General features: G+C 39.0%; 1 protein-coding gene across 1 annotated transcript in view; it reads left to right on the top strand.

The window, feature by feature from the left end:
- The first annotated feature begins 7,175 nt into the window (after positions 1–7,175).
- Positions 7,176–13,572, top strand: part of LOC107586378 (CUGBP Elav-like family member 5) — a 96,315-nt gene continuing 89,918 nt past the window's right edge. Inside the window, exon 1 of the mRNA XM_016273697.1 lies at positions 7,176–7,219. The gene's annotated coding sequence lies outside the window, so the exon portion shown is untranslated. The remainder of the gene's footprint in view (positions 7,220–13,572) is intronic.

Raw genomic sequence — 13,572 nt, 5'->3', positions numbered from 1 at the left:
TTCCATCTGTCTATCCTCCCATCTCCTAGTTGTTCCCCCTAGCTTTTTTTCTGTCCACACCTGACACTTGGCCGACTTGCATCACTGCCTCCCTCTCTACTCTGCCTCTTTCCTTTCAGTTCTGCCTTTGTCATCCCCTTAGGACCACAAGGTTGAAACAGGTTAGATGTGGCATGGAAGGGTGTAGGGTGGCTTAAAAAAAGGTAAAAAAAAAAAAACCTGCAAGCTGTGGTGAATTGCTTCTTCTAGGCTATCATAGCGCTGAAAAGGTGTTGGCTCGCCGGAGGTCTGTAACCCATTAAAGAAACGTCAACTCGGCATAGGTATGGCGGGAATTATGGGTCACTGACCGGAAAGCGGTGCTAGCCACCCATTGGTCAGAGGAGTGCCCTGTAATCTGTCACAATCCTGTAGTGGCAGTGACAGCAAGGGGAGCTTGCCCCTTGTTCCGCCACGGCAGGGCAAAGCAAGCACAGAGCTCAATACCGTGAAGCCCTATGAATGCTGTATTAGCACATCCTAAAGAGATCCGGCAGTCAAAATGCTAAGGTTACCAGTGTGTAGTTGTGCATATATATCATACTTTATTTAATCTGGCCTGACGTGTTTCTAAAATTGATTTAGCCATGATAGACAAAGCAAAAGTATTGAATGCGCTTTAAATACTGCACATTTTTGTTAAGAAGTTACTGATATTGTATGCACATGTTGTACATTATTGAAGGCAATGATAGCACACAGTTTTTAATTATGAGTGATTTATTTTGGGATATTGTGGACTAAATTCTTTCTGCCTTTGGAGGTGTTTTGAAGTCCTACAAGGTCATATATTATTATTTGTTTTCATTGTTTGTTATGATCCTGACGATCCTCATATTTTCTCACCAATTGAAAACAAGAAATCAAGAAAATAGCTTTTATGGAAAGATCATCAAGTCCAGTTGAGATCTTGAGAAAACGACTTTAGTTATGTCGAGATCATGAGAAATTTAGGTCAGTATTTCAAGAAAACAATTTCCTCTAGATCTAGACCTTTTTCCATTTTGACTTCATTTTCTCTAGATCTTGACATAAAAGTTGAGTCAAGATCTCAAGAAAACAACTTTTGTTTTGCTGAGATGTCATGAAACAATTGAAAATCTTGATAAAGCAATCGTGTTACTCTGAAATTGAGAAAAATAAGGCAAGGTCTTGAGAAAACTTGTTGTGGAGATATCACAAGAACAAAGTAAAAACTGGAGAAAACAACAAATTGTTATCAAAAGATTACAAGAAAATTAAGTAAAGAGCTCAATAAACAATCTTTTGTTATTTCAAGAAAATCTGCTTGTTTTGTTGAGATCACAAGAAAATTAAGTCAAGAAAGGGTTACATGGACCAGGTCAAAATACAGTCTTTTATGTCTCGATCTCAAGAAAACCGTTTATGTTGAGATCACATGCTGGCAGACACTTCTTCACTTCGTTCTCCCTTGTCCATTTTCTGTCTCATTTTCTTCCTCTGAGAGACTCTGGCAAACAAATGACTTACGTTTTAAAGGAGTAGTTTACACAAAAATGCATATTTTGTCATTTATTTACCCTTGTGCTGTTTGAAACTCCTTTTTTTATATCTGTGGAGGAATAAAGGAACATTTTTTGAAAGATATCTTAACCGCTCTTTTCCATATAACTAAATCGAATGAGGACTCGGCCTGTCAAGCTTCTAAATGCTTCACAAAGGTAGCCCATATTATTTGTATGCTATATTGCAACTCTTAGTTTGTAGCTTTATGTTGGTAGCAGACTAACTGCTGGAGATGGAAGAATAACTCTCCCTCTCACCGTCCCTATCTCTTCCGCTCTCAACTTCCTGTACGGTAGATTTATTAGTTGAGCAGAGGCCCAAGGCTGTCACCTCACAGCGCACTTTCAAATCAATAATTGGAAATATTAATTATCGCAGCTGGGATGCTTCAGTCAAAAGGTGTTTATTTCCCTATTAGGAATAACAGAGGAGAAGGGGCTGTGATGGCCTGCTAATGCTAAATAATGATCAGGGAATAGGCTGTTATCTCACTGTTAAACTCCAGCCAATCCGCCGGCACACTCTCTCCCTCACACACATACACACAAACGCATAAGACGCCCTACTCTTAATTAGACAAGCTTGTTCACAGCAGGGTTTCTATATTTTTATTTATTTATTTGTTGTTTAATAATTGTTTATAGTAGTTGTTTAAAATTAATTAGTCAAATATTAACATTGTCTACTATCGTGTTAGGGTATTTTAGAGAACATATGCAGCGTTTAGTTTCACTTTTTTATTTGAGTCAACAAAAATATAGATTTTTTTTTTCTCACTGCAATTTTTTGTTAACTATATGTAAAGTTTGGGATCAGTACGTTTTATTTTTATTTATTTTTGTCAGCCACAGCACTGAACTGTTATAAGTTGTGAAACATTTTAATAATGCATGTGAATGAAAAAAGGGATGTGGTGCGAAACGCCTTTTGAAAATGAAACCCAGCAGGTGAGCAAAGCTCAAAGTCTGTTTTAACAGGATTCTGCAAGCCGCGACTCAGGACGCCACTGACCTGGAAAAAAAATAGTGTACAATAAACATCCTTGTTTGGCTGCTATGGAAAACAATGTCTTTTTCTCATTCACAGTTTGTATAACCACAGCAAACCATACATTTCATCCATGTTGACTGTTTGTCCTGCATGCAATTTATGACAGAACGGCATAAAACAAATATGGGAATTATTTCACATTCATCGTAGACGGAGGCAACCAGGCACAGTCCCGATTTTATTCGGAGCAGCTTGTTCTGGATTTCTATCTACCCCAGCACAGCGGTGCCTAATCAAACATCACTACAGGAGAACAGACTGTCTCTCAGGAGAATGGCTGTTTCATATCCCCCACTGTATTTTGTTTACCCTGTTTGATAGCTCCCCCTTTTGAAAGACGGCAGCACAGCAAACAACGTGATTATCGAGTATTGTGTGCTTAAAGAAACAGATGACAAGGACAAAGAGACAGTTGGTCCCGTAGCTACATCAGAAATCCCGAAGAATGCATTCCCAAACGCGCCGGTCGGGTTTGCTTTGGACCGAAGGATCGTGTGCATCATCCCAAACGAGATGCAACTGACACACTCCTGTTGGGACGTGGGGATTTGAATTGTTCCGCTGAGTTTAAACAACAGATTGGCAAACACAGGGACGCTGGTACTTTTGCTGCGGGCGGGAAACGTATAAGTGTGCGTTTCCGCCAGCACAAGTCTATCAGCACATGTGGGGGAGCAATAGGGTGGAGTCACGGCTCTGGAAATGCCACTCAACTACGAAACAATCTTATCTGGCAGTTGCAGGCAGTTCTCCTTGGCCTTCCATCCTCTACAGCCCACTCCATCCTTCTGTTTTTGTCCTGGACCTCGGTGCATTCACCAGTCCGAGTGTGGAAACCTTCTTGAATCTATCACAATTAGAACACGGTGTTGTTGTTGTTGTTTTTTGCAAGGAACGCAGCTTAAGGCGAACTCATTCGTTTTATCTTATGAGTAAAGAACGCTTGGGCAATAAAGGCACAAAAGCAGCAGAGAGACGTAGTGAACTCTCAGGACTGAAGCTAAATTAATGCTTTCCCTGTCGACAGCACGAGTTTGTCAGCTGCTGGTCGTTTTGTTTCTGGTGCATGTAAATGTGTGTGAAATGAGCGTGTTTACAGCATAGAGGGCATTTATGGATAGGATGGCCTTTGTCGATTATGTACCCACCACTTTATGAAATTGTTTGCTGAAGTGATGCAACCATATTCAAAATGTAATAAAAAAATCCTTGATTTTGTAATCTTATTTATTTACTTATTTATATCTGGACATAAATAAATGTTGTCTCAAATAGTTAGGAGGCCGAGTTAAAAAAAAAAACATAGCAATTCAATGTTTAAAAAAAAATGTTTGGTATTCTTTATATACTATTATAGTATTCATTAATAGTTTGAATTAGCTTTATATTTTTATATTTTCAGTTTTCATGTTAAAGTTTAAGTTTTAGTATTTTTATGCCCTTTTGTAATTTTTTTAAAGTTTTTTTTTTTTTATATTTCATTAAACTATTTTTATTTCAGGTTTAGTTTTAGTCATTTTAGTATTTCAAACGACACTAAACTTATTTTATTTCAAATAGGTGCCAAGGCTGCATTTCAAGTTTTTCATTTAATATTTAGATTTTATGTCAGCTTTATTTTAATTTACAAAATGATTTTTAACAGTTTTAGTTTGTGTTAGTTACAGGTATAGTTCACCCAAAAAGATTTTTGGTCCCCATTGACTTCCATAGTATTTATTTTTTTATTTAAATTTTTTAATGGCAAATGCTCTCCTACAGATATTATATAAACTATTTATCACAAAATATTCAAAGATCATGTTTAATTATTCATATATTTTGTTTTTGACTAATTATATTATAATGTATTATATTTACTTTATTTGAAAGCTTGATAACTTACACATATGGCATAACATATTCTCTCTCTCTCTCTCTCTCTCTCTCTCTCTCTCTCTCTCTGTGTGTGTGTGTGTGTGTGTGTGTACCTGAAGTGTACTCCATCCCATTAGAAGTGAGAAAAATGCAATAAACTGAGTTCCGTCAATACTAAATGTACAAGGGAGAAACACATTGCTCTTAGGAAAACAAATGGACCATTACGTTAGCATTTTATGACCAGGACAGTGACTAGTTAGAGAGGTGAATCCATAAACCATACATGAAATTCCAATGCGTTAGGAATACATCTCACTGATGGCGTTTACAGATATCAGGTAGTTCTGAATGCATTCCCTTGCAAAACAGAATCTCCTTTATTACCAGGCATTTCATCCACAGAGTTGCATGCATATTGCGATGTGTCTATAAAAGCGTCTGTTTTGTCTAATGTGGGCCACTGTTTGTGTTTGTCAGATGATTTGTCTGGAATGGTTATATCTCACAATTATGTCTATTGGATTGTTCTTGTCTTTATGCTTGAGAACGTCTGTTCATCGCAATGGAGAAAACTCTTGCAGTGCAGCACCATTGTAATGTTTTAATGTATTTCAAAGAGACAATTTTATTTATTTTTAACTTTTCCTTTAACCGAAGTGTAAGACAAAGCTACTGAACTCCGACCTTCAGAAGAATTACATCTTTTGCCTTTTCCTCTTCGCACAAAGACCCTGCTAGTTATTATTTACGATGGATAAATTTATGGAATAATTTCTCAGAGGAAGGTTATTCGGTTCCTCAAGGTGAAAATGGATACATTTAACACTTAATGAATCTGGCCTGGCCCTCTTCCTCATATATCAGCATGCTATTAAGGCATTTTAAAATCCCATTATGGTGTTTCTCCTTGAACAAGTCATGCTTTTATGGGACTGGCCTGTCTTTAAAACCGACCTTTTTCAGTTTGCTCCCCCCCCCCCACAATTGGACAGTAAAAGAAAATATGTTGAGGAGAAAGAGAAAATGTTGATCATGTCGTATCTCAAACGTTTCCCTGGAGCTTGAGTTGGCGTCGACGAGATGAAAGTTGCTGCAGCATTCAAAAAGGCTTAATTTCAGGTTACAGATGGCTGGGGAGCCTGCAAAGGGCACTTCGCAAATTTGGGTAATCTTGTCGCAAATCTCTGCACAGCTCTTGGCCCTTTTTCATGCAAACTGGGCCTGCTGTGTTGCTATTAGCAGTTTGTTTTGGATCGATATAAAGCTCCCGTTGGATTACAATTCTTGGGAATGGATGTTACAGTGTAAAATAGGCCTTTAGGACAGAATCTGCCCTGTTTTTCAACAATTAAAGAAAGTACTCTTTAATGTAACCATATCTTTAAAACTCTATATTAATCAGCATTTATGAAAATTAATCAAATATACACCATCACAAAATGAACCCTGATGGAAAGGACATAAAATAGTCACTTTATAAAGTTGCTGTACTGCTCCAATAGTCTGCACTTTTACAGTATTCCTTTGTGCATTACATCCCCTGGTAGGAATAAAAGGGAGAATAGAAAAACCCTTTGAACATCCTTTGATTCTGCAGCAAAATTCGTTTGAATCCTTGAACGATGGGCAAAAGAAGAAAAACAAACAAAAATATATATTTCTTTCTGTTTTGCTCAAGTTTGTAGAATAATAACCAGTCAAGAAAACTTCAACCTTTACGGGGATAATGGGAAAAAAAATTGTTTAGTGAAATACGGAGCACAAAAACTGTGATGACAGAGGCATCTAATCCAACAAATGCTATTCTTATCAGGCTTTAGTAGATTACCGTGAGCCTTCTACCCACAGAATCCCTCCTTGCCAGACACTCTCCACAGCCTAAGGGGCAGGGATCAATAGGGCTTCATTGATATCTTTCTCTCTCTCTCTCTCTTGCGACTGCCTCCACTTTTAATTGTTGCATTTCACTTCCTCCTTGCCACCATCTCTAGAGACTGTAACCAAGTGAGCACTGCGAAGCAAACACAAAAAAGCTTGCTGATGAGACCATAGATTTTTTGAGGGCAGATGGACTTTAAGCTAAAGAAGCTAATTTTATGCTTGTCATATTCGATTCCTGATTTGGAAGTGTAATTTTGGCTAAAAGTTTTAGAGATTTCAGTCTTTACCTATGGAAGTAGATGAGAGCTACACCTATAGTAGCTGCCCGGATCATAAGTAATATGGTTTCTGAGTGAACTGACTTACCTGACAAGAGACCAGGTAATAGAAATCAGGGGTGCCTTTAGGGTTTTGTCTGGAGGTACGATTAGAAACCTGGCCATGTCCCCATAGGCCCTGGCACTGATTGAATGCTTAAATAAAATGGTAGTCAATGCAAACACAGGATATTTGTAAATGCTTCTATTTCAGATGGAGAGAACAAGAGTTGTGCCTGGAGTAGCATGTCAAAAATAGAAACAGTGTGCGGGTAAACTGAAGACATGATGGTACAAATCACCACTCTTGTATTTTGTAAGTTTAAGGGATGCCATGTGCCCTGCAAACCGACATGTGGATCTTTGCATTTTATCAAAATTTAGGATTTTTTGTGACGGACATAGGCTCAATAGTTTGTTGGCTTATTGTGGTGACAGTGGTTGCCTGTGCCTGAACTAACCCCTTGTCTTGTCTATACTGTTTTTCTTCTTCCAGATGACTCGCCCCATCCAGGTGAAGCCAGCTGACAGCGAGAGCCGTGGAGGTAGATTGTCTTGTTCTTTTATTTTTTTCTTGATGTATCTTTTGTATGAACGTACATGAACTTTACTTGCCTTTCTCCCTGCTGAAAATATCAAAACTGCCCACCAGTGTTGTGTTGTGTTTTGGATGCTGGTACCCAATATGAGATCTTGGTGTACTGATGAACCCACCAGGCATTTAGACAGTTTTAGTCAGTTAGTTCCAGAAGGATCGTGTTGGTCTAAAACAGATCCACCTGCTAAATTATCATAACTTTGCATGGGGTCTTGTCAGCAGGGCTTTTACTCACCTACCTTCCTATCTTTACAATTCTCTTTCTCTGACTCTCTCTCAGTCTATCTGATGGATGCCCAGATTATTCATTTTAATTAAGGAGGCTGTGGTGCTAGTGAACGGAAGGGAAGTGGCTTCTGCTGCCTGTCTAACCTTGCTCCCCTTGCCAAACCCATTAACAACACACTGTAAATTAAAAAGTAATTAGCTTAGATATTGAAACGGGAGCCCTGAGCCCCAGACCCCCAACTTGATTTCTGGTCAAATCAAGGGGCATATTGTAAACAAAAGGTGTAAATGCCATAGGGATAGAATATGGTAGGTGGAAGGTAGAGAGAGGTTGGCTGAGGATGCACAACTTGCCTAACAATCAATTATATTGCAGGACACTTGCCAAGATCCTTAACTCTGGGTCTCTAGCATGTTTACTGGAAATAGATCCGTCTATTGAAATCACCCACACAAACATCCTGGGGTGGAGGATTTATTGAACTTGAACAGGTGTAAAAAAAGAGCAAAATAGGTATTTTTCTAGCTCTACTTTTTTTTCTTCTGATGGTCTAAACCAGGGATTGGCAACTCTTCACCTATGGGACCACTCTCCCGCAGATTTCGATTCCAGCCCTAATCAAACACACCTGAACAATCTCTTCGGATAATTTGGAACTAAAATCTGCAAGGCAGTGGCCCTCTAAAAGCAGAGTTGCAGATAGATAGATAGATAGATAGATATGACCACCTGGCAGACAAAAGAATCTTTAAGGGAATGACATAAACCATCAGACATGGGTCAACAAAATCTCAAAAAGTTTTCACTGGCAATTTTTGGGAAATGTTAAATGTCAAAGTCCCACATCCAAATGGTCCATCCCAGCAGTAGACAAGCAGGCCTTTGTAGAGGAGATTGATGCCTCATAAAACCCCATTGATTTTGCCATTGTGGAGGTGTGTGTGTTCACATTGACTCTGACACTTTGCTGTCTTTGGACTTCCCTGTGAGTGGCCAGCCTTAGCGCTCCCTAGGCACCTATTGGGTTTCCTTGGGTCCCTTATTGCCTTCCTCTTGGTGGCCATGTTGGAGATGGAAAGTGTGCTTAGGTCAGGCCCAATAGTTGCACATCATCCTAAATGAACAGTTCAGAGTAGCACCCCAGGAGCAATCCAACACCGTTGTGACTTTAATGGTTGCCGGGGATTTCTTTCCCAACCCTAGGCCAATCCTAGAGTATCCTGCTTTGACAGACTTGCTACTGCTTTAGGCAGTGCTTGCTAGCTATATGCGCTAATGCTGCTTTTTCTTCATGGGCACGTCCTCTAGTCCCTAAGGTAGCTGAGGATCCATGTGTTAGGACTTAATTACGTTACTCTCTCTAATTCCAAGGTGGCACCCAGACGGACACTGGTTATTCTCTCGAGTTCAAGTGGGTTGACTGTTGGGACCCTCAGTGGCTCCAGTTCTAATTATGCTCATAATCTCATTAAGTGGTTGAAATGTCACCACACCTGTTCAAAGAAAAACAATGGAAAATTCCTTCTAAACCTCATGGAACCTTCTCCACAAGGACTTTCTGTCAGTGGTTATTAAGTCTATAGAGCAAATGTGATTAAATTGTTCTTCTAAATGCTTTTAAAAAAATCATCATTGTAATCATTGCCAACCACATGCTTTTGGCCGTGCACTAATATTCCATGACTTGCTGTTTGGGTGGTTCTTGTACCATGGCTGTTTTGTTAGCAAAAATTTAAAGGACTTCTGCCCAAGTAAGTGTGTCCATGCTGAGCAGAAAAGGAAGGGAATTTGAAAATAGAAATTAAAGTGTATTTGATTGACAACTCCCTCTGTACCATCTGAGCCTTTTTATATTAGTCCTCATCTCCAGATAACAGCATGTTTGCCTTATTGAACACTTTTCTATCCTTGCTCTGTTATGCAGCATGTGTCATTAAAAAGAGCTTTGGGGACAGATTGTACACTCACATACACACTCTCTCTCCCTCTCCCCTGGTATCTCCGATATGAAACAGATTGATTTTGCTTCACAGGCAGGCCTGATGACTGGCACAGGCTGGATATAAAGGTGGCTGCTATTGCTTCTTGAAGGGCTGTTCAATGTCTCTCAGAGGTATTTGAGCCCTAACACAGGATAAATCACAAAGTCCCACCCTTTTGAGTAGATACCCCCACACTAACCATCTTGCCTTTTTAGTGGAATCATCTCAATGACGGGTTTCATGTCTTAATTTTCCCTCCTAGCCTAGAAATAACATAGAATTACTCCACACAGGCCAGTCAGTACAATATATGGATTTTCCAAAACTCAGTCCATTGAAGCAGTTGTTGGTGATCCTCCTGTTCCCCTTAATCACGTGTATTCTGTGCATGTTCTTGTGCATATCATGGACATATTTAGAATCCTGCCTTACATTTGGAATTAAGTTCCAATTGATGTCAAATTAAAATTTTGCCAAAATCTTGTGCTTCAACACATATTGAAAAATATGCACATGCTCAACCTCTCAAATAAAATGGAACAGGTCAATTTTCCCCTCAGCGCCTTGACTAACTGCTAGGTTCCACTTGTGGTTAAGATTTAGCCGCACTTCACCATGCCTGCATTATCTCCATTCTAAAGGATAGTGGGCATGATTGCATGAATTTGCTCGGATGTGACAGTCAGAGGTAGATGTGGAGTGTGTCAGTGAGTGGGGTGAACACTGCGGAATAATGAGTTAATCGGAAGGAACCCTCTTTCAACATACTCATGCATGCTAGCTTGCATGCTAAAAGAAGTTGTTGGCGGAATAAGCTTGTAATAAGAACAAAACAACAAGTACAGCAGACGTAATTATAGCTTTTCCTCAGAAAAGGGAAAAAAAGGGTCCAGATTACTCCTTTCAATTACACTTTGCTGGTTCAAATGTCTGACAAATATATGCTAATCCTCTTCACACACAAACATTGGCTATGTTGCATGTTTAAAAACCCATCCACCTAGCTGTGAGTATTCTATGAGTCATCCATATTCACATAGCATTTCTATCAGAGTATCAATGTTTGCAGTAGCATTACCAGCTCCATTTGGCACAGCGGAATAAAGTAGCTCAAGATATATCATGGCATCTGCTCCGTAAATACAGTGGGGCAAATAAGTATTTTTTGTAAGTGGGAAAACTTGAAAAATCGGCAGTGTATCAAATACTTATTTGCCCCACTGTATATAGTTTCAAACAGAATGTTAAAGGGATAATTCACCCAAAAATTATAATGACCCCAAGATTTTCTCACCCTCAAGCCATCCTAGGTGTGCATGACTTTCTTCTTTCAGATGAATACAATCTGAGTTATATTAAAAAACGTTCTGGCTCTTGAAGCTTTATAATGGCAGTGAATGGGTGTTGAGATTTTAAAGCCCAAAAAGTGCATCCATCCAACATAAAAAAAAATGCTCCACACAGCTCCGGGGGGTAATAAAGGCCTCCTGAAGTGAGTCGATGCGTTTGTGTAGAAAAATATCCATATTTTTAGCTTTAGTTTGCATTAGTTTTGGCGTCTACATTTGGGGGATCAGAAATAAGGTACCTTGTATCTTAAGGTTTCCAAACACTGTAGAAGCAATTTGACTTCAATTAACATTTCAAGCCAGCAGGTTCCCAGACAGAGGACGACACCTCAAGGAACATCTTTCAACCACTGATTTTCTCGTAATTCTCAGCCTCAACGTGCACGTAATCGCACGCGCAGCGGTCGGGAATTCATTTCAGCCCGCCTGTGCAAGCGGACCACCAAAGGTTACTGTTGAACACAAGAAGTAAAGGTCAGAAATCATGTTTAGTTTTCCTCCAGCTGCGAGGTAATTCCAGCCAGCAGATTGTGTCCCCGCCGAGGCAAGGCAGAGGAGCCTGGCACAGAAGGGTGAGCAGGCACAAGGTTATCCAGTCAGTACTGCCGCCACAGCCCCTTTGCTGTCACCCCTAATAAGAACTGCTCCCTTATCACTGCTACAATCACCTTTAGAAACAAACTCTTCTTGCTTTTTCCTTAGAGAAAGGCATGGACAAAGGTGACTGGGTTTCAGCCTGCCATTCTCATAATGGGTTATCTGCTTGTATCAAGCGGGAAGACTGAAGATAGGTTGATGGAACTTGTTTTCCTCTATCTCAGACTAAAGAGTTTGGAAAATACAAGTCAGATTGAATAACGTAGGTGTTGCTATTTGTGTTTCCTCTTTCTAAGCCTCTTATCACACCTACCATTAACCCTAAATAGAATCACTGGCATTGCTTCCAGGTTGTTTAAAGCAACAGTTCACCCATCCCTGTGGAAAAAAAGAGAAAGAAAACTGTCATGATTACTCACCGTCATATTCTGCATCTGTTGCATATGATTGCTGGAGAACATTGTTCTTACATGTATACTCCGTTTTACTGGGCTGCTGTTGCTAAGTGGGCCAATGTGGTGGCTGATTGCATGGGCTCTGAACGAGCTCTTGAGGTGTTCTGATTGGTCGGACAGGTCAAAAAGAGCGGAGCCAAATCACTGCAATCACAGGCTACTGCCTCTCTCAGTACTAATGATAGTCCTTCATATGCGGTCATCTCATTAAAGCTATCATGTTCACTAGTACACACACTCATGCACACACACAATATGTCCGGCATATTCAGGACACATGAGGACATATTTCATCTTACATGTGCAAGCCTGCCACAAAAAAACTGTCAGTCTCACCTTCTTACACATGAAGGACAAGATAGATTTGGGGATCCACTTTACGCACACACACACACACACACACACACATGCATGTGATGCATGCATCTAATTAATAAATTGAATTGCAAACGTTAAAATCAAAATAATTTATTTATTAATTATAATTTTATCATTATAATTTTATTATGCAATTAATTCAAGGTAGGTTCTATAAATTCCTGTGGATCAGTTCAAAATGTCTAATTCAGTCAATCGATACATAACTGAACTGTGATGGAAAGATTTGGTTGTGTTATCACTTCATAATGATAATATATATATATATATATATATATATATTATTGATATAATTGGATTATTATTATTGCTATAATTAATGTTGTATTATTATTATTATTTTGAAACATAATGTGATTTGCAATATTGCAATATTTTTATTTATCAATTATGTGTAGGTAATTATTTATATATTTCAAAATTATTCAAACTTCAAACCTTTCTGCTTTTTTATTTTCATTAAGGTATATTTATAATGTTTATTAAACAATTTTCTCATGGGTACAATTGGCTTTGCCCCATGTAAGTTTTACGATCCTTGTGATTGCATTTGATCCCCACAATGTAGGTAAAACCTGACCTAGACACACTCATAAAATTGAGAAATGTTCTTTATAAAACAATATAACAGACACAGTAATGGCGACACACACAAACAGGAGTTCACACAGTCAGGGTAGTGCGTTGGAGTGTCCGAAAAGCCCAGATGGGGCGGGCCAGAGCCGGGCGCTGTGCGGGGAGAGCAGCTCCTTTAGCAGATGGGAGGAGATTACGACAGACTACATCCAGAACAGCTTTGAGACCCAGCTCATCCTAACACACTGCCTGCGAGTCTTACATCACACACGCAGACACACTTTTTGGCAGGCCTGAATATACCTCAAGGTTTTTCTGTGGCAAGTGAGCAAACTCAGCCTGATGAATATTACATGTAAAATCCAAGGATGGATTACAGCACAAGCATCCTTAGACATATTACGAGTCAGAATTCAGATTTAGTCAGCGTGTTGCTTTTATAAACCCCAGGTTTTTTCTGTATTTGCCTTGAATTTGTACACTATTTCCCCCTTTTTTCTTGCACCTTGGATTGATGTTACACTGTATATCTATCTGTCTGTCTGTCTGTCTGTCCATCTATAGATAGATAGATAGATAGATATAGACACACACGTTGCATATAGTATGACATCATATATATTACGATTTTTACTGCTTTTTATCTTCTTTTGTTCTAATTGCTTATTATTGGATTTTATTATTTTAATAAATTAAATATATATATATATATATATATATATATATATATATAT

Source organism: Sinocyclocheilus grahami, unplaced genomic scaffold (assembly GCF_001515645.1).
Source record: "Sinocyclocheilus grahami isolate Dianchi unplaced genomic scaffold, SAMN03320097.WGS_v1.1 scaffold81.1, whole genome shotgun sequence".
In the NCBI taxonomy this organism is placed as follows: Eukaryota; Metazoa; Chordata; class Actinopteri; order Cypriniformes; family Cyprinidae; genus Sinocyclocheilus; species Sinocyclocheilus grahami.
Note: the sequence above shows the minus strand (reverse complement) of the source record. Positions and strands in the feature narration are given on the sequence as shown.